Source organism: Petromyzon marinus, chromosome 45 (genome assembly GCF_048934315.1).
Source record: "Petromyzon marinus isolate PM22_M1 ecotype Great Lakes invasive population chromosome 45, UKy_Petmar_22M1.pri1.0, whole genome shotgun sequence".
NCBI lineage: Eukaryota > Metazoa > Chordata > Hyperoartia > Petromyzontiformes > Petromyzontidae > Petromyzon > Petromyzon marinus.
Window position 1 is genome coordinate 5,720,522 of NC_133711.1, and position 21,426 is coordinate 5,741,947.

Genomic DNA, 21,426 nt, shown 5'->3' on the forward strand with positions numbered 1-21,426 from the left:
GTTTAGTTTTAGGTGCGGGGAAGGACAATAAGTTAAACACAAAAAGCAGTTCATCATCTTGTCACTCTTCGGTCGCTACTACTACTTCTACAGCAGTGGTTCTTCTTAACCTGGGGTGAACGCACCCCCTGTGGATGCGAGATGCCCTTTCTGGGGGGTGCGAGACATGGCCAGATTTCTTTGGAAGTTAAATAATCGAAAACACAAGTTAAGGACGGGCACATGAGTTACAACTACTTTGTTTCATCAAACCCTACGTAATGTTTTAACATTGTACACGTTTTTGTATACGATTAAGAACCAACAGGGATGCACTGCAGCCAACACGGTTATCATTCCCGTGTACAGCACTCGTTAATTCCTCCTCCCGTGTCGATGACTCGGGGCGACCACACACCGACTAAACATCGTCATGATTATTACCTTTCATTACTATACGCACGTAGCAATCGGGAATGTGTGACTGTTGTGAAGTTGTCTGTTACGATGTACAACTAATCCCTTTGTTCCATTGCGCAATGTTACGATGTTTGCGAATACGGCATTGCGCAAACACCTGTTAGGATGTTGATGTTTTAATTTATTTTTACCCAGGTGTCGTTTCAAAAATATGATTTTGGTCCCTGCAAGCTCTTAATGAGAACAATAATAATAATAAAATGTTCAGTCGCCCCTTTGTCTATCCACTGCCGGATGAAGGCCTCCCCAGGCCTCGTCGGAAACGAGGGGTTATTTGACCATCACCGATGCCGCAACATCTCCTTCGTGAAATGGAAAATTAAAGACACAAACCACAGCCGCATACGACTCTGACCAAGTCAAGCCACACTACGAACCCATAAAGTAAACCAACTGTGGTCCGGGCTCCTTCAACGGAAGAGGAGGAGGAGGGGGAGGAAGGAGAGCAAAACAACAACAACAACCGCCGTGCATCACAAAGTGGCGGTGACGTCGCCACGCCGCTTGTGCCACGCTAGGTACACTCAGCAGCACCTCCACCATTGGCGTTGCGTTGCTGAGCCATATTGCTACTGCCATCACGCGCAAGGATACATCATTCAACCACACTTTTGCCACATGGGGTAATTGTGAATTCGGGGTAAATCTAGAGTGGTGAGTCGGTGGGCTGCTTGTAAGGAGCGGTAGTGTGGCGGGTAGCGCGCTGCGAACTCGGCGACCCGAGTTCAATTCCCGCTCATGGCCAACACCAGTGACGATTATCTGAACAGGTCCTGGGCCTCCCCTAGATCGACTCGGCCCCAAATGAGTAGCTAGTGCGGTGTGTAAACATCGCCACTGGGGAGGCAATGCTGGTCGGTCGTGGTTGTTGGGGACCTACCCCCTCGTGTGCCGTGTCATACGTGATTTTTGCGACTCGCTAACAACACTTGCCCTAACAGTCTGTTAAGGCTATATTGGGGAACTTTGTAATTTGTGATAATGGGAGGGGGTGGGCGGGCTGATGCAGGTTTAAAAAGAGTTATAAAAAATGTTTAAAACATGTTGGAAAAAAAGGTTTAAGAAATGTTGAAAAAAAGGTTTTAAAAGGTTCAAAACGTTTTCTTAAAAGTTGCAAAAATTTAAGAAAAGGTTTTAAAAAAGGCTTTTAAAAAGGTTAAATAAAAGTTAAAAAACCATATTTAAAACGTTTTAAAATCAGGTTTTAGGAAAATATATATTTTTTAAGTGAATAAAAAAGAATTTTGCAATAAATTTAACAATCGTTTACGTTGCACAAACAAAGCGAGTGTGTGCCCCAGAGGGGTTTAATAAGTGAGGAAATAACCCGACGGCACCGACCGACAGAGGAGAGAGGGGGGGGCAGTGTGAAAGAAGCGTGGGAAAAAAATTTCACCACCGTGACCACCCCCCCCCCCCCGGCAGAATTGTGGTGACCCCCACCCCCCCCCCCCCGGTAAACTAACGGAATGGCCGGCGGGAGCAGAGGCATTCGGCCAAAACGTAAATAATTAAGAAAACATCATGAATTAAATATGAATATGTAAACGATTACATAGAAATGCATTGCACACTAATAATAATAATGATTTAATGATGTCAAACTTGCAACACCGCGTCGAAGCCGTAGAGTGTTTGCTCGCTCTCAAAGACACAGAGAGAGAGAGACAGAGGACGACTCAGTGGAGTGGTGGAGGAGCCACAGATCGGCAGGTAGGCGGCACCAGCCAGGCAGTGAGGAGCCGTTGCTACCGACAAATTGCCCAAGCTCTGAAGCCCTCTATTGGGCTATCAAGATGTTTTCAGGTCAATGCGTTCGTTAGTGTCCGTTACATGGTGTGATGAAACCGAAGCTCCCGCAGAGAGCGCACGCTTGCAAAGGAACAACGATCTATCCCCCGCAACAAATGGAACATGTGGAGGTCCACGTTTGCTCTCACGCCTTCTCCTGGCCAGCCAGGGTTACGGGCACTTCCGCGACGCTCGTGGCCAAGACAACGTCGGTGCGGTGATCCACTGACCACGGGCAGCGTCGCCACCACCGTGGCTGATGGGGGAGCGGTGGCGCACTTCGTTACGAACCCGGTGCATCCGAGTTGGATTCGCGGCCACGGCTATCGCAAATGTTGCACCCGGATAAACAATTCAAAGGGTGCAAATGAGGATAATTACATTTTTATTATTATTATTATTGTTACGATATTTTACATGGTATGAAACTTTGAAATGTGGTCTGTGATGTATAAATAAATATTTTTTAGTGGGGATGGTGGGGAGGTGAGATGGGGGGGGGCTAACTGTCCCTCGCATGGCTCATAGCAGCGACGAGCGATATTCTGAAGAGGTCCTGGCCCACCGAAGTATGGTCAAGGATGACCTGGCCCGAACAGAAACAGGTTCCCCGGATCAAGGGGGCCCTTGTGGCTGGGCGACTCTGGCGGGAGATAAAAAAACCTCCGGGACAGAGCGCTGATCCAGCAGCACAGTTGAGCAACCTGGGTTCACACCCATCCGCCCGTGATACTCGAGTATAGCGAATTTTGTGGCTTTCAGCCCAAGTTACCGAAACGGATGCAGGAAACCCCCAAGTGCATTCGGACGTTCGTGCGTAAATGACGGAGCGATTGATTGAGAATCGGATCGCGTGCAAGGTGCGGGGTGGATCGCCAGGTCACGGGATCGTGAGCGATGGTGGCGACGGCTCGGGGAGGAACTTCATCCATCCAGCAGTGGATTGAGCACGGCGGCTGCGGCTGCAGCTGCTCATGATGATGACAAAACGGACGTTCATTTTTAATTGACGTACGTTAAAACAAACTTTGCAGGGCATTTAAACCGTGCGCGTCGTTGTTTGTGCGCGAATAAGAAAGGGATGCCTTATCTAACGCGGCTTCATACATATGTGTGATCATCATCATCGTCTGACACAGGGTGGTGCACTGCTTGCGTTAGAGCGACGGCTCGCAGGCACCTTCATCCATCCAGCAGTGGTTTGACGAAAAGGGCAGTAAATTAATAAATGTATTTAAATGTTTCCCCACCTGTGTTACTTGTGGCTGGATTAGTTATGGCCTTGAAGGCCGAGCGGTGGGTACCATCGTGGGTGGGTGGTGGATCGTGGTGGGGGGGGGGGGTGGCGGAGAAGGCGACAGAGGTGGGAGGTGGAGGAGGAGGGAAGAAAATAATATTTTTAATTAGGCACATAAACAGCCTCGGGAGGGGTGGATAAACGAGAGGTCTCTCGTTATTGCCGCCGTGGCGAAAGAATTTAAAGGGCTCGTCACGCCTGTGGGCAAAATGAGGCGTGGAAATGTAGCGCCGTTTCGCATTGTAAACCCGTGGCCACGGGAGCAAAGTTGCTAATTATTATATTATACCACATCAACAAAGTTAATACGGCAGAAGTGTGAGAAAGGGCAAAGATCCTTTCTGCTAAACGTGTCCGTTTATTTATTTCATTTTAGATGGATTTTTTTCCCTCTCTCTCACTCTCTCTCTCACACTCTCACGCACATTTTCGCTTCGTTCATTCGTCCGCAAAAACCCACGGCGCTTTCGTGCCAAGGAGTGACGGATGCGGTGTCGGGGAGGGGAAGGTGCTACGAGTCCATGGGCGTGTGTGCCTGTGTGTGTCACCGGTTCTGGGCCTCCCCTAGGTCGACGCAGCCTCAAATGAGTTCCTGGTTCGGTGGGCAAATGAATGATCGCCACTGGGGAGACAAAGGCGGCCGAGCGTGGTGCTGGCCACCCACCCCATCGTGTGCCGCGCCGGCCTTCATAGGCGCTACTCGCTAACAGCACTTGCCCCAACATTCTGTTAAGGCTGCACGGGGGATCATTGTCTTCGCGTCCGTGTCAGTGAGGGTAGTGGTGGTGTTGTGGTTAGCGCACTGCGTTACGAACATGGCGACCAAAGTTCCATTCCCGCTCAACGACTCATAACGATGGCAAACATTTGTCACGGTCCTGGGTCTCCCCCTAGGTCCACTCAGACTTTATATTATTAGATGGTGCGATGTGTAATAAACACCGCCACCGGGGAGACAAAGGCGACCGGGCGGGGGGGGGAGAGGGTGCTGGCCACCCACCCCCTCGTGTGCCACAGTGCCGGCCTTCATAGGTGCGACTCGCTAACAGCACTCGCCCCAGCAGTATGTTAAGGCTATATGTATAGCTGTGGGCGTGTGTGTCGATGTGTCTGTACGTCTCTGCGTCGTGGCGTGAAATGTTCAATAGCACAAATTATCAGCAACAACAACAAACAACAACATCAAAAAGTGGCGCAAAGGCCTCGTGGCGATTACGGGGTTTTTTTTTGCATTGAAATATCGGACCAAACTAGAACGTGCTGAGCGATAACACTGGTACTCTTTGGTTATTTCGGTAAAGTCACGTAGGTAGGTAAGCAACCGTCTTCACCTGTGTTGCGATCGAAACGTCGTGATCTATTATTTTTTTCTACCTACGTGACTTTACCGAAAGAATCAAAGAGTAATGGATTCCTGCAGTCACGAAAGCTTCAAATCAAGATAAAACTGGTCGACAATTTTTTTTTACGTCGTCTGTTTCAGAGATAAAACGCGCTGTTTATTATGGATTGTGATGTTCTGAATTCAAATGTGACAATTAAATCAACTGATTGGCTACTGTTCCCAAGGTATTTCAGTTTTTTTTTACATTTTGCGAAATTATCGGAGCCACGTGCTTGTTGAAGCCCGAAGATGCCTCTGGTGCGGCGTAACACTCAGGGCCTCACTGTCCTATTCGGGTATCACCATCTCCACCGTGGTTGTCCCCAATCAAAGTTGGTTTCTCCGTGGTTTCAGTTCCATCTGTGGAGTTCATATACCCACTCATCTACCGAGCTACCTGAATACCTGCCAAGCCAACTACCCATTAACCACCCCATGCTTTCCCGCCTACCAGCCCACCAACTCACCCGTTGACTCACCCACCTACCTACCAACCTGCCCACTCACTGATCCATCAACCCATCTGCCGACACACTAACCCAATCACCTGTAAATCTACCTATGCCCCCGCCCGTCTGCATTCCTAACTACCAAAGACAAAGATCCCCCGCATAGCCTGTAACAGACTGTTGGGGCAAGTGCTGTTAACGAGCACCTGTGAAGGCCACTACAGCACACGAGGGGGGTGGGTGGCCAGCACTACGCCCCGCCACATTTGTCTCCCCAGTGGCGATGATTTTTACACACCGCACCAGGTACTCGTTTGAGGCTGAGTCGACTTAGGGAGGCCCAGGACCGGTTCAAATAATTGTCACTGCTGTTGGCCGCGAGCGGGAATCGAACTCGGGTTACCCGGTTTGTAGCGCAGCACGCTAACCGCTTGAATACCCCTCCCCACCTAACTACTGACACAATCACATAACTACCCACCCACGCACCCATCCATCAAATCACCTACCTACTCACCCACATTACCACACACTCACATTGCTACGCACCCATCCATCACATCAGCTACCTACTCACCTACATTACCACACACTCACATAGCTACCCACGCACCCATCCATTAAATCACCTACCTACTCTCGCACCTACCCACACACTCACATCGCTACGGACCCATCCATCAAATCACCTACTTTCTCGCCTACGTACCCAAACACTAATATAGCTACCCACCGACGCACCCATCCATCACATCACCTACCTACTCGCCAAGCTGCAAGCCCACCCAAGCACCTACTTACTCACTCGCCTAATTTCCTACCTGCCTACCCACCTCACCTACCCACCCGCACCCAGTCTGGTGGCATCTCACCATCATTAGCCCAATGCACGCGTGTAATTCAAAAGCAGGCTGCCGCATTATCTCTACGATAGGATTCGGCTCACGCCGTCTTCAGCAAAGGTCTCTTCATTAGACCGACCCACAGGTAAGGTCCTCAGTCATGCGCCGCCAGGTAACAGAACGCTTCAGCACCTCGCATCCACAACCTAATCCCTTACCTCCGCTCTGTAATCCCCTGGTCCACATTCCTTGACAGTCAATCATTGCCCAGGGATTTGTCCCCGAAGACGACTCACTGGCCACGCGTGTCTGAGTCTAATACTAATTACAGCACAGCGATGATTTTGATTTAAAGCTTTCGTGACCGCAGTAATTCATATTCTTGGTTCTTTCGGTAAAGTCACGTAGAAGGGAAACAACAAAATAATAAAATATGTATAAAACAATAAAAAAATTCTCACGACGTTTCGACCATAACACAAACGGTCGTCTTCAGGTGTGTTGGTTTGTTTTATATATATTTTATTATTTTGTTGTTTCCCTTCAACGTGACTTTACCGAAAGAACTAAGAATATATATAAACTCATTTCACCCCCCTCGGTCTGTCATCGATTTCGCCAAAACCCTGTGTCGTCATCTTTCGCAACGCACCACGTGGGGATAGCCAGAACAGCAAAAAAGACGTCACCGTTGGGCCGACGTGAATTAACGTCGACGTTAATTAACGTCGACGTTAATTAACGTCGGCCAACCACACGCTACGTTGCGCCAACGTCGCCTCTTTACGAGGTCGCTGTCCACCCACACCTACCCCAGTCCCCTAGCGGAGATGGAGGTCAAGCGAGTGTATTGAGCTGGACGACGCGCGCGTGCTCCCACGTGTTTGGCAATCATCAGGCTCGTGCGGCGTGTAAATCGCTTTGCATGCGAGCGGAGAAGACAGTTGGGCAACTGAGGTTTTACGTTTGTAAAAACAAAAAAATGTACATATCGTGAATGGGACGAATTTTAAAGCGTGTATGTTTTCTTGATGATCGGCTTGAATTGTCGTGCACCCATTTGGTAATGTGTTGGATTTACGACCATATATTGATATATATTTGTACGGAAAATAACGTAACACAAGACGGCGTATGCCATTGTATTTGTTGTGTTTGTTTGGTTCGTCTTCGTGAATTTACTTTGTACTACGTTTATAGGTTGATGTTGTCAATACTGCGTATGGGATTTCAAACATGTAGGTTGTAAATTTAAAACACGTAACGCCGATAATCAAACCTTCAGATTTAAATCAAACGAGCGAGCACATTTGCATCCTGTCGGGAGCAGCAGCTGCCATGGTCTATGCACTGCTGTATGATGACCCCCCCCGTCCCCCGATATCACCACCATCCCTCAAGGCTCTGCCTCGGCCACAAATCAATCTGGCTCAGTGCACGCGAACCGATATAATCGCTCCGTCTCCACGCTGGACGTCCTCTCGGGCACACCCCCCACCTCCCCACCACCACCCTAACCCGAAGCTGCCGCCCCATAACCGGCTCCATCCATCAGCCATCACTCCTCCTGGCGATGGTTGTGTTCTCTCCCAGCCAAGTCCTCCACTTACTTTCCTCGGCTGTCGATAAGTCGTCGTATCGGATTTTCAAATAGTGCTCCTTGATTCATTCGCGCGTTCCACACCCCCCCCCCACCCCCGTCTCTTTGGTCGGTCTCCGTGTTGTGTCGGATACCCCCCGCCACACCACCACCACCACGCTCCTCCAGACGTGATAGCTGGCACACGAACAAAAAAAACACCACGCACCGATTGAAAACTCTCCCACAGCGAGACTCCCACCGTCCTCGTTGCGTCGTCGAGGGTCGCCTCTCGTCGCGATCCCTCCTCTGTCGGTTCCGCCACCGACGCCGGCGAAGCGACAGGCGCCGCCGATCGCTGCACTGCGCGCGAACCCGCGGCCTCGCGGCGCTGTCGGGCGCGCGCCGGCGGCCGTCTGGAACTCTTTTTCGTTCCGATATCATTCCTCCTCCTTGCGTCTCCGAGTTGCCCTCCCTTCTCGCTGTCTCTCTCTCTTCAAGTGATACTCTCTCGCTCTCTCCGTGTCATCCTCTCTCCGAGTCATCCTCTCTCCGAGTCATCCTCTCTCCAAGTCGCACCTCTCACTCTCTCTCGTTCTCTCTGAATCATCCTCTCTCACACTCTCTGAGTCATCCTCTCTCCGAGTCGCACCTCTCACTCTCTCTCGTTCTCTCTGAATCATCTTCTCTCACACTCTCCGAGTCATCCTCTCTCCGAGTCGTCCTCTCTCTACGAGAGTGAGCGAATACTCTGCGGCCCTTTACAAGCTTCAATGAGTATCGTGATCGTTACACGCAAAGACCGTTAGAGATGGTGGCAGCGCCGGCTTCGGTCGGGGGAGGGGAGGCCTTCATATCCAGCAGTGGATTGACTTTGGCTTCTGCGGCTGCTGGATGGTGATAATGATGGTGAATGATGGAGATGGATGATAGAGATGGATGATGATGATGATGACGGAGATGGATGATGGAGATTGATGATAATGATGATAGAGATGGGTGATAATGGATGATGGATGATGGAGATGGATGATGATGGAGATAGTTGATAGATAATGATGGATGATGATGATGATATTAATAAGCGTTTAGTCAACGCACTGCACACCGTTACTTAACATGAGACGGTTCCTTTATATACACAAAAAAAACCCGCTGTGGTTCACGGTGGGGGGTTAACAATCGCGGTCTGATCGCGGGCAGCCGATGCCCTCTGCTGACCACTGTGGTAGTAGCGGCGGCGGTGGTGGTGGTGGTGAACTTTCTGCGGTCAGTAGTGGGGAGAAGTAGTGAGCAGCGGTCCGTGCTGCACTATACTATAAACCCAACGACCCGAGTTCGATTCTCGCACACGGCCACCAACACCATTGAACTGGTTCCGGGCCTCCCCTAGGTCCACTCGGCCTCAGATGAGTGCCTGGTGCAGCGTGTGAACATCGCCACTAGGGAGACAAAGGTGGCCGGGCCCGCTCCAGGTACTCATTAGGTGCTCGCTAACAGCACTTGCCCCAACAGCTTGCTAAGGGGGGCCGGGTTCAGATGATTATCAGTTTCGGTGTTGGTGGCCGTGAGTGGGAATCGAACTCGGGTCTCTGGGCTCCGAACATTGTGCGCGAGCCACTGCGCCACCGATCCCCACATTAACACACAAAGACAAATATCCCCCGTCTAGCCTGAACAAACTGGTTTTTTTGTGGCAAGTGCTGTTAGCGAGCACCTATGAAGGACGGCACGGCCCACGAGGGGGTGGGTGACCAGCACCACGCCCGACCGCCTTTGTCTCCCCATTGATCGATATTTACACACCGCTCCAGGTACTCATTCAAGGCTGAGTCGACCTAGTGTGGAGGTCCAGGAACGGTTCAAATAATCGTCACCGGTGTTGGCCGTGAGCGGGAATGGAACTCGGGTCGCCGGATTTCGTAGCAAAGCACGCTAACCTCTGCACCATCGCTCCCCATCCACTAACACGCAAGCACGCACACATGCATGCATACATGTATGTAAAACACGCATTTGAAATGGTGTTCATATTTAATCTTGTAGGAAGGTCGTGGGGGGGAGGTGAGTTTGGTCGACACCAGAGCTATAATCTCTAGGAATTACAATAGAAATACAATGATAGTAATAGAAACGCGTACATTGTGTATACGTTTATCTCTCCCTTGCCTGGAACATGTTACATTCAATGGGTACCGAGCTGGATAAAAAAATAAGGGACAAATCAATATGCCACTATTTTAAACACACCGATATAACTCAGCCTTTACGGTTGGTGTTGCCACTTGTCTGGAGGATGCATGGTAGATGCCGCATTGTTATTTGTTTTTACCGAGATCTGGTTCCCGTAATTGCTGTGTTGATAATCGACCCAGTGCCGACTGAGAAACAGGGCCCGGTTTGGTCTGCAGTGGACAAAGGTGGCAACCCGAATTAAATACCGTCGGTGCTTTGCTTGAGAGGGCGCTAACGGTGGAGGGATGTTAACTACCTCGCCTGGTATACAGGAGGTCGTCGGTTCGTTCCCAGCTCTAGCGCCAGCTGTATATTTGTAGTGTGCGTGTCTCTCTCTCTCCCCGTGGTCGCGTGGATTTTTCTCCGGGTCCTCCGGTTTTTGCCCTCCACATTCGGAATCAACATCGTCACGCGTTTAGAGTTTTTGGTTGCTATAAATTTCCACACGATGATGAGCCATTTCGTTGGGCTGCCATTTGTGGACAGGTCGCTTTGAAAAATAGCTTATATAGCACACTGGGCTTTACCTGCTTAAATAAAAACACACTGGAAATAGTTAAATAGAGCACCTATCAAGCTTGTACTTGCACAGCACACCAGCTGCGGTGTGAATAAGACCACGTATACCCTAACCACCTTTGTCTCCCTCACATTCAAATCAGGCCGGGATGCTCGGAAGAATTTCAACTTCCACTTGCCACTGGCGGTGTTCATCACGGACCAGGTATCGAACCGATACCCTCCCACGACAGCCTTGCAGTGCACAGAACCACTACGGCACCGGTGTCGAGAACCACGCGCGACCGCCTTTGTCTCCCCAGCGATAATTATATTCCGCACAGCGCACCAAGTGCTCATTGAACCGCCCTGTAAAGGGAGGCTAAATACATCCGAAATAGGATCGAAGAGAAAGGCTGAATTCTGCTTCAGGGAGGGCCCAGGACCGCTTCGGATGTCGGCTCGTCATCGGCATTTGCCGGGAGATCGTCGAGTTCGAACCGCGCGGTGTCTCGCAAAAACGCGAGCGCGCCACTGCAGCGGCCGCCGCGTCCATCGCTGAGCGACGGCGGTGGCGTGCCAGGCTAGGTGCGCTTCCGAGGCCATCGCGATGAGTAATCGTCAACGAGACAAGGCGGGGGGAGGGTTGAATAGGCGAAGTGCTCCGCCCGTGCTCCACGCCGTGACGAACTCGCTGCGTTTTGTCCGACCCGTTTAATCCCCTTTTATCCGTCTATCCGCTCCGCTTTATCCGCTCCGCTCGTCGTGAGCGCCGCTCCTCTACGCGTTCGAAGACAAAGATCCCCACACACACACACCCGTATAGGCTTTAGAAGACTGTTGGGGCAAGTGCTGTGAGCGAGTGACCTATGAAGGCCGGCACGGCACACGAGGGGGGTGGGGGAGGGGGGGGGGTCTAACACCGCGCCCGGCCGCCTTTGTCTCCAGAGTGGCGATGTTCCAACATCACATCAGGTTCTCATTTGAGGGCGAGTCGACCTTGGGGGGGAGGGGGGGTGATGGGGGAGGCCCAAGACCGTTCCGGATCATCGTCACCGGTGGTCAGTGGCTGTGAGCGCGAATCGAACTCTGGTGTCTGGGTCTGTAGCGCTGCGCGCAAATCGCTACGTTACCGCCACCCACGGGCACGTTCGACGAGAAAGACCACCACCCCCCACCACCCCCCCACCAAACCACCACGACCACCCCCCACCACCACCCCCCATATAGCCCTGTCGGGGGCAAGTGCTGTTAGCGAGCACGGAATAGACCCAGGTGCCACACACGTACCAACACACGCAACGCACGCATACACACGTGACCCTCCTCCCCGCAAACAATTGACGTAAATATATAACAGTCAAATATAAATATATATCTTTTTTATTTTAAACGCAGGGAAATAAAAACGTTTTCCCTAATCCGACAGCGAGCAAATGGAGACAGATGCTGATATGTCGCGGCGCGGACGAGACGCGAACAACTCGGCACGCCGCCTTTCCATTCTCATCAAAATGTTTTGGTAAATATTTTTTTTTTAATGCCACCCACCCGGCTCGCTTCTGAAGGCTCCGTATCTCTTCTCCTCCTTTCTCCAAATTTGTTTTTTTTATATATATATAAACAGCCACCGTTGAATTCAAACCCCACACCCCCCACTGCTGCACCTCCCTACTCATCCCCCCCCCCACACACCCCCTACGGCTTACCTCCGCCGCCCCCGCCTGGTTCAGTGACAATGTCCCGGTCTTGTCTTCTCCGTGGCTTAACAAAATAAAAATAAATCCCAACGTAGCCGCAACGTCTGTCGAGGTGTCATCACGAAAAAACAAGATGAGGTTGGGGTTTTTTCCTTTTTTGCCACGACGACTACAAAGACAACGACAAAGATCCCTCTCCTACCCGGTATAGCCTCAACAGACTGTTGGGGCAAGTGCTGTCAGCGAGCTCCTGCGAAGGTCCGTACGACACGTGATGGGGGTGGGTGGCCAGCACCACGCGCGACCGCCTTTGTTTCCCCAGCGGCGACGTTTACACATCGCACCAGATACTCATTTGAAGCTGAGTCGACCTATGGGAGACCCAGGCCCGGTTCGGATTATTAATCGTCACTGTTGGTGGCCGTGAGCGGGATTCGAACTCGGGTCGACGGGTTTGCAGTGCAGCGCGATGGCTGCTATACAACTACGCTCCCCTACTACAACTACAAAGACAAAGACACTACAATTACAAAGACAAAGACACTACTACTGCTACAAAGACACTACAATTACAAAGACAAAGACACTACAATTACAAAGACAAATACACTACTACTGCTACAAAGACACTACAACTGCTACAAAGACACTACTACTACTACAAAGACAAAGACACTACAACTACAAAGACACTACTACTACTGCAAAGACACTACTACAACTATGAAGACAAAGACACTAAAATTACAAAGACAAAGACACTACTACTGCTACAAAGACACTACAACTGCTACAAAGACACTACTACTATAAAGACAAAGACACTACAACTACAAAGACACTACTACTACAAAGACACTACTACTATAAAGACAAAGACACTACAACTACAAAGACACTACAACTACAAAGACAAAGACACTACTACTGCTACAAAGACACTACAACTACTACAAAGACACTACTACTATAAAGACAAAGACACTACAACTACAAAGACAAAGACACTACAACTACAAAGACAAAGACACTACTACTGCTACAAAGACACTACAACTACTACAAAGACACTGCTACTATAAAGACAAAGACACTACTACTACAAAGACAAAGACACTACAACTACAAATACACTACTACTACTACAAAGACACTACTACTACTACAAATACACTACAACTACAAAGACACTACTACAAAGACACTACTACAACTATAAAGACAAAGACACTACAATTACAAAGACAAAGACACTACTACTGCTACAAAGACACTACAACTACTACAAATGCACTACTACTACAAAGACACTACTACTACTATAAAGACAAAGACACTACAACTACAAAGACAAAGACACTACAACTACAAATACACTACTACTATTACTACAAAGACACTATTACTACTACAAAGACACTACTACTACTATAAAGACAAAGACACTACAACTACAAAGACAAAGACACTACAACTACAAATACACTACTACTACAAAGACACTACTACTACTATAAAGACAAAGACACTACAACTACAAAGACAAAGACACTACAACTACAAATACACTACTACTACAAAGACACTACTACTATAAAGACAAAGACACTACTACTACAAAGACACTACTGCTACTATAAAGACACTACTACTATTAAGAGACTACTACTACAAAGACACCACTGCTACAAAGACAAAAACACAACAACTACTACAAAAACACTACTACTACTACAAAGACACTACTAGTACTATAAAGACACTACAACTACTACTACATAGACACAACTATAAAGACACTACTACTACAAAGAAACTACTACTACAAAGACACTACTACTACAAAGACACTACAACTACTACTACATAGACACAACAACTACTACAAAGACACTACTACTACTACAAAGACACTACTACTACAGACACTACAGAGACACTACTACTATAAAGACACTACAACTACAAAGACAAAGACACTACTACTACAAAGACACTACAACTACAAAGGCAAAGACACTACTACTACAAAGACACTACTACTTTAAAGACAAAGACACTACAACTACAAAGACACTACTACTACAAAGACACTACTACTATAAAGACACTACTACTACAAAGACACTACTACAAAGACAAAGACACTACAACTACAAAGACACTACTACTATAAAGACACTACTACTACAAAGACACTACTACTACAAAAACACTACTATTACAAAAACACTACTACAAAGAGACTACTACTATAAAGACACTACTGCAAAGACACTACTACTACAAAGACACTACAACTATAAAGACACTACTACTACAAAGACACTGCTACAAAAACACTACTACAAAGACAAAGACACTACAACTACAAAGACACTACTACAAAGACACTACTACTACAAAGACACTACTACAAAGACACTACTGCTTCAAAGACACTACTACTACAAAAACACTACTACAAAGACAAAGACACTACAACTACAAAGACACTACTGCAAAGACACTACTACTACAAAAACACGACTACTACTATAAAGACACTACTACAAAGACAAAGACACTACAACTACAAAGACACTACTACAAAGACACTACTACTATAAAGACACTACTGCAAAGACACTACTACTACTACAAAGACACTACTACTACAAAGACACTACTACTATAATGACAAAGACACTACTACTACAAATACACTACTACAAAGACACTACTACAAAGACACTACTACAAAGACACTACAACTACTACAAAGACTCTACTACTACTACAAAGACAAAGACACTACAACTACAAAGACACTACTACAAAGACACTACTACTATAAAGACACTACTACTACTACAAATACACTAATACAAAGACACTACTACAAAGACACTACTACTACAAAGACACTACTACAAAGACACTACTACTATATTTCGATTTAAAGCTTTCGTGACTGCAAGGATTCATCTTCTTTGGTTCTTTCAGTAAAGTCACGTAGAATGAGAATAAAATAAATTGATAAAATAAAATAACTACTACTGTCAAGGGGTGCCTCTGCGGATGTGTATGCTTTAACTTTAACATAGCCATTTCTGTGACCAGTCACAAGCTAATCACTCAGCCATTTCAATGCTAAATTATATGCTAATTCCTTTGTCAAGGCGCTTTGTTTCTTCTCACACAGCTTAAAGGGCGCGATCTGAGCGTGGCTTTTTCACTCCAGCGCTGTCCTCCAGACAGTCTCGTCCCTTCACCTGATGAAGGCCGCTTGGGTTGTGGCCGAAACGTCGTGAGAATATTATTGTGTTATTTTATTTTATCAATTTATTATTTTATTCTCATTCTACGTGACTTTACCGAAAGAACCAAAGAAGAAGAACACTACTACAAAGACACTACAACTACTACAAAGACACTACTACAAAGACACGACTAAAAATATAAAGACACTACTACTACAAAGACAACCACAGCAATAGACAATTGCTGAAGTGGGCAAAAGGGCTATATAGCCTTTTGTTACAGCAGCCCTTTTGCCCCACTTCAGCAATTGTCTCTTGCTGTGATTGTCCCACCTGATGACGGACGCTTGTGTTGCGCCCGAAACGTCACGTGATTTAATTTTATTTTCTACCTACGTGACTTTGCCGAAAGCACCAAAGAGTATATGGATCCCTGCAGTCACGAAAACTTCAAATCTAGTTTAGACGATTCTGTGTTAATAACAAAGCGTCTCCTGACGCTTCGTCGTCCGAGTCAGGACGAGAGGTGGTGTGCGAGTGAGGAATAAGCGCCGAGTCGTGGTGGTTTTCAAGCAGCGCTGCCGAAACGTTTGGGGCCTGGCGGAAGGTCGCGTGGTTAGCACGAGGGAGAAGATTGTGGAAGCGAGGCCAAATTGTCTGCGCGGCATTTGTTGTTGTTGTTGTAGTCATATTCTCCCGCCGCGACGACGCTGGCAATGAGTTTGCGAGACGGTACGGAGTAGGGTAGTGGACACTCTCTCTATTCTCTCTCTCTCTCCCCCTCTCTTTCTCTCCCCTCTCTCTCTCTTTTACGATCAGAAGAAACAAGATGCTCGGTGTAGTCGGCACTGTGCTTCGATCATCATTTCATTGTTTTTGGGCGTTTTCAATGCTTTGCTTTATGTGCCCCCCACCCCGCCCCCCCCCCTGTGTAAATGAAATATTTCACGAAAGATGTCACGCTCTGCTCTCCTCCTTCTTACCCCTCTCTCTACCCCCCCTCCTCCCCTCTCTCTCTACCCCCCTCTCTCCCTACTCTATGTCTATGTTCCCCCTGTTTTCTCTCTCTATGGGGAGGCAGAGGAGTGGGCAGGGAACTTCACCTCCAGGTAGTTCGCTCACGGCGTCATGCCAAGCGACACCGTCGCATTAACCGACAAAAGCGTGCGGGGGGGGGAGGGGATAATGTGTCCGGGGGGGGGGGGCTGTGATTAACCTTCACACAGAATGCGCAGCGCCGACGCTTGATCGGAGACCGACGGACGACGGCAGCAGGATGAACAATTCCATCGAAGGGGCGATCGGGAAGACGACATCGGTGGGTTTTGGTTTTTGCTCCTGGGCTCGAACGAGCCCCCCCCCCCTACTGCCCCCTCCCCCCCGCGATTATCGAGAGCGGGCAAACAATGGTCACGAAGATGACGATCGATGATGCGGCAACGCCGATTAAAAGTTATGCTGATTGTTATTTAAAGCAACGCCGTCGCCAGGAAGGTCGACTGGACGGGAATGATTGCAGCCCCCCCCCCCTACCGCACTGGTAAATAACAAAAGAAACCTACAAAACAACATCGCCAAATAACTTATTCTTACATCCCTCATCATCAGAGGACAAGGAGCGTGTTGTTGAATTGTGTTTATTTAAATGTGTGTATGTAACCTTGAAATGCTTTGATGTTGCCTGCGGGCAGAGTCGCACCACCCTTGAAAACATATCTTATTAGCTCAATGAGCTTTACTCGGGAACCAAATTCGTATTATGAATTCATAACTGTCCATGGCAGGAAAGTGGTGGGAGGCAGGGACATGAAGAGGAGGGGGAGTGGGAGGGAGGAGGAGGAGCTTCCTATTAAATCCGAATTTTCCATCTCCCGTGGTGGCACGCAAGCCACGGAGGTACGGAACCGTATCGTGTTTGGATCAATAAAAGCGGGCAGGAGTCAACAAGATACACCGCTCACTCTCACCGGGGCTATGGCCGCAACTTGGCAGTTTGAGCTGCGTGTCTCCTAATCAATCAATCAATCATTCGAGCGCGAGTTCACATTCTAGCCATGGTCAACTCGAACTCATCATTTTGAGGCATCGTTTTACATGCCATCATCGGTTGCTTTGATCGCCCGTATGTCTGCAAGTCAGTGTCAGAACTTTTGTAATGTCGGTCGTACAGAGCCCAGTAAGGGCACATTCTGACCAAGTACTATTGATGAGCTATATCTGACCTACGACCTATGATCTAAGTCGAAACGAGTGAGCAAAATCGGTGTCCGCGATAACGATGGCATTGAGAGTAGAGTTAAAGTTTCTGTTTCTGCTGCTGATGATGATGAATTAATGATGATTGTTCATAATAGATGTTTGGGCGAGATCACTTCATGACGACGAACGCCCCAAAATTGACAAAAACTCCCCGCCCACGGCCACACAAACGCAGGTGTCACGTGTCCGAGCGCTTTAACGATCGTTCGGCTGCGGCTGTGCACGTGACCCGCGATGCAGGCCACGTGCGGGCGGCAGCGAGAGAGGAGGGGGTGGGGGGTTGGTGGATCGCCGCACTGAGCGCTGCGAAACTCCCTCCCACGTGAGCGTCGAGGAGCTGCCCATACCCCCGGCTCGCCAGGAGAAGGCGGTACAACAGTTGTGGACTAATCGCCATGCGTTTCGGTTGCTGTCCGTGCATGTAAATGTAGCGCACGATAAGCTGTTTTTGTCGCACCGTACGTAGCCAACCGTGCAAAATCAGAGGCGCGGGTGGAGTGTTGCTCCCTCGCGCAAGGAGCGGCTTTTCTCTGGGTGCTCAGGTTTCCTCCTACACTTGTACACACGACTTACTCATTGGCTGACAATATCCTGCGATTAAAAATAAATAAATATACCCAAATGGCGAAGGCGCCCTAGTGAGTGGAGAGTCCACGTGACACAGTGTAGCTTCCTGGATAATTAAATTATGATTAATTATCACTCCGCACCCATTTGTGTTTTTTTGCTGTCGTCTGACGTACCGATTCGGGGAGGCATCACGCGCGTGCGTGGACAGACGGAGGGGAAACTCGCGAATGCTGCATGATTATAGTTTATCGATAATGAAACTGTTCCAGTGGGATAACGCGTGCTGTTAAGCGTCACGGGATCCATGAGTACGCCCCCCCCCACCCCTGGTTATCATTTACAATCGATGCAGAACTAGTGCACCACTATACGCCATCATGGACACTCCAGCCGACTTAATCGAGACCCAAAACGCACACGCACACTCCAAAAACACAGAAATTACGGTGATACTCCGATTAACGTACTTTCCCCCCCTTCACGTCGTTTCGCAAATAACGTCGTCACTTTATTAACACCGCCACCCGATTTGCGTCACCCTCAACCCCCACACCCACGTCGCAGACGGCATCACCGTCCGTCCTCTCTCGTTATCCGTCGCCTCTCATCCCCTTCGCCTCCTCCACCACCATCACCACCTACTACTACCACCACACCACCAATCGCCTCCATATAACGCCGTTTCGATATTCAGGAACGCATCCCCGACGTAAAACGGGGCTGTTGCCGTCGTTCACAATTCAGCACGGCTGGCACTTGGTAATCCGTCGTTCTTGCATCGCGCAAGGACCATCATCGCACGGAGGAAGCCGCCGCTACGTTTCACCAGACGCAGTCTGCAGCGGCCGCTCCACCGCAAGCTCGCTGTCCCTGGCTTCCCTCGTGCGAGTGGTGGCGCGGCGGTTAGGGCGCTGCGCCGCGCCACGCGAACCCATCACAGCCGAGTTGGAACCCCGCTCGCGGCCCCAACGTCGGTGACGAGGAATCTGATCTCGGTTCCAGGCCCCCCTCCCGCCGCCCCCCACCCACTAGGTTGACGAGAGACATCAAGGTGCGTACCTGCCCACCTGGGAGACGAGCGGCGGCTTGGGCGCGCGTGGGGTTTCGTTTGCCGCTGCTCGGCCGCTCGGACACTCGTGCGCCGTGGCGGCCGTCGGTTGGTGCTGCTCGAGGGAGGAAGGCGACGCGAGCCAGACGGTCTGTTACGGGCTCAGCACGGAGGCTCGATGCCTCGCAAAGAAACGACAAAAAAGTGGGGGAGGGGAGGGTGGGAGGCAGCTATTTTGGTGTTTGAACGTCTTGACACCTGTTTAATTGGCAGAAAGGCTTACAACCCTGCTCTTATTTTGCCATAAAATTTGATAGCGGCAAAAAAATGTCCCCGTGGATACATAACGGGGGGAATCTTTGTCGTTACAAAATCGAGTAAGTTGTTGCGTTTGTGATTGCTTTTTTAAATTTGGCAAAAGTAGACCCAACGCCACGGTAACACAACGTGGGGGGGAGGAGGGGGAGGCAGCCCACTGCCATTTTCAAAAACAAGATCACGCGATCTTTAACGTCCACCTGTGAAGCGGAACGGGACGCGTCTTGGTATATACTTTAGTTTGAGTTCGTCTCACGCGCAGGGGGGGGGGGGGGGGTTCGCTGTGCTCCCTGCCTGCATCGAACAGCGACCCCCTCTGCAGCAAGCGACGAAAGCGCTACCGGCCGGGCGGCGTTACCGCCCCACGGTGGCTAGGAGATGTTAACTACCTCGCCTGGTATGCAGGAGGTCGTCGGATCGATCCCGACCCTGACACCTGCTGTATATTTGGAGTTTGCGTGTCTCTCTCTCTCTCTCTCTTTCACCCCGTGGTCGCGTGGATTTTTCTCCGGGTCCTCCGAGTTTTCCCTCCACATTTAGAATCAACATCACGCGTTTCGAGTATTTGGCTGCTATAAATTTCCATACGATGATAATGATGATTTTGATAAGCCCATACCGTTGAGCTATCATTTGTGGCCAGGTCGCTTATGAAAAATAGCTGTATAGCTCAGTGGGCCTTACCTGGTCAAATACTAGTTTAGCTAGGTATTTACCACTGGCACCACCAACAATCACCAAAAGACAAAGATCTCCCGTATAGTTTAACACGTAGGCTTTCGCGACCAATATTATTCATAATAAAGGTTTTTGGGTTAGATCGCGTTTATTTATAAATGTGTCGTAACCCTCCACCACCCGACACGGCCAATCAGCAAAAAAAAGTGTCACGTTGACAAAAGACAAATAATTCACTACTTTAGCCCACCGGTGTGTTGAAGAGTGAATCCACATTTACAGTTTGAGTACGACGTTTCGCTGGTAAATACATCCAGCATCATCGGGCAATTCGCCAGAATGGTGACCATTCTGGTCGTACTCAAACTGTAAACGTGGATTCACTCTTCAACACACCGGTGGGCTAAAGTAGTGAATTATTTGTCTTTTGTCAACGTGACACTTTTTTTGCTGATTGGCCGTGTCGGGTGGTGGAGGGTTACGACACATTTATAAATAAACGCGATCTAACCCAAAAACCTTTATTATGAATCTCCCGTATAGCCGACACAATGCTGTTGGGGCAAGTGCTGTTAGCGAGCACCCACAAAGGCTGGAACGGCAAACGACGGGGTGGGTGGCCAGCATCAGGGCGCAGCGATGGCTAGGAGATGTTAACTACCTCGCCTGTTATACATGAGGTCGTGGGTTCGATCTGTTGTATATTTGGAGTTTTCCTCCCCGTGGTCGCGTGGATTTTACTCTGGGTCCCCCGGGTTTTTTTACTTCCACGTTGAGAATGAACATCGCGCGTTGAGAGTGTTTCACCGCTGTACATTTCCACGTGACGATGATGATAAGCTCACTTCGTTGAGCTATCATTTGTGATGGCCAGGTCGCTTCTAAAAAAAAGAGCTACACAGCAGCTCAGTGGGCCTTACCTGGCAAAGTAACAAAAATTAAATTAAAATATTAAAATAAGCCATGTGTGTGAGGAGGGCGAGGGGGGAAAAGTCGTGGGAGGGAGGGAGCGCGCAGAGAGTGGCACGTGATTGTGATTTCTGATCCATAAACATTTCATAATTCCGGATAAAAGGG

General features: G+C 49.0%; 1 long non-coding RNA gene across 2 annotated transcripts in view; it reads right to left on the reverse strand.

Annotated features, from left to right (window-relative positions):
* LOC116952087 (uncharacterized) overlaps positions 1 to 19,927 on the reverse strand; it is a 49,583-nt gene extending 29,656 nt beyond the window's left edge. Inside the window, exon 1 of one of the 2 annotated variants that reach the window (XR_004404384.2) lies at positions 19,373 to 19,927. This is a non-coding gene — a long non-coding RNA (uncharacterized LOC116952087). Of the gene's footprint in view, positions 1 to 7,832; positions 7,963 to 19,372 lie in introns of those variants that run through there. The other variant, XR_004404383.2, reaches the window with a different exon arrangement.
* Positions 19,928 to 21,426: the final 1,499 nt, after the last annotated feature.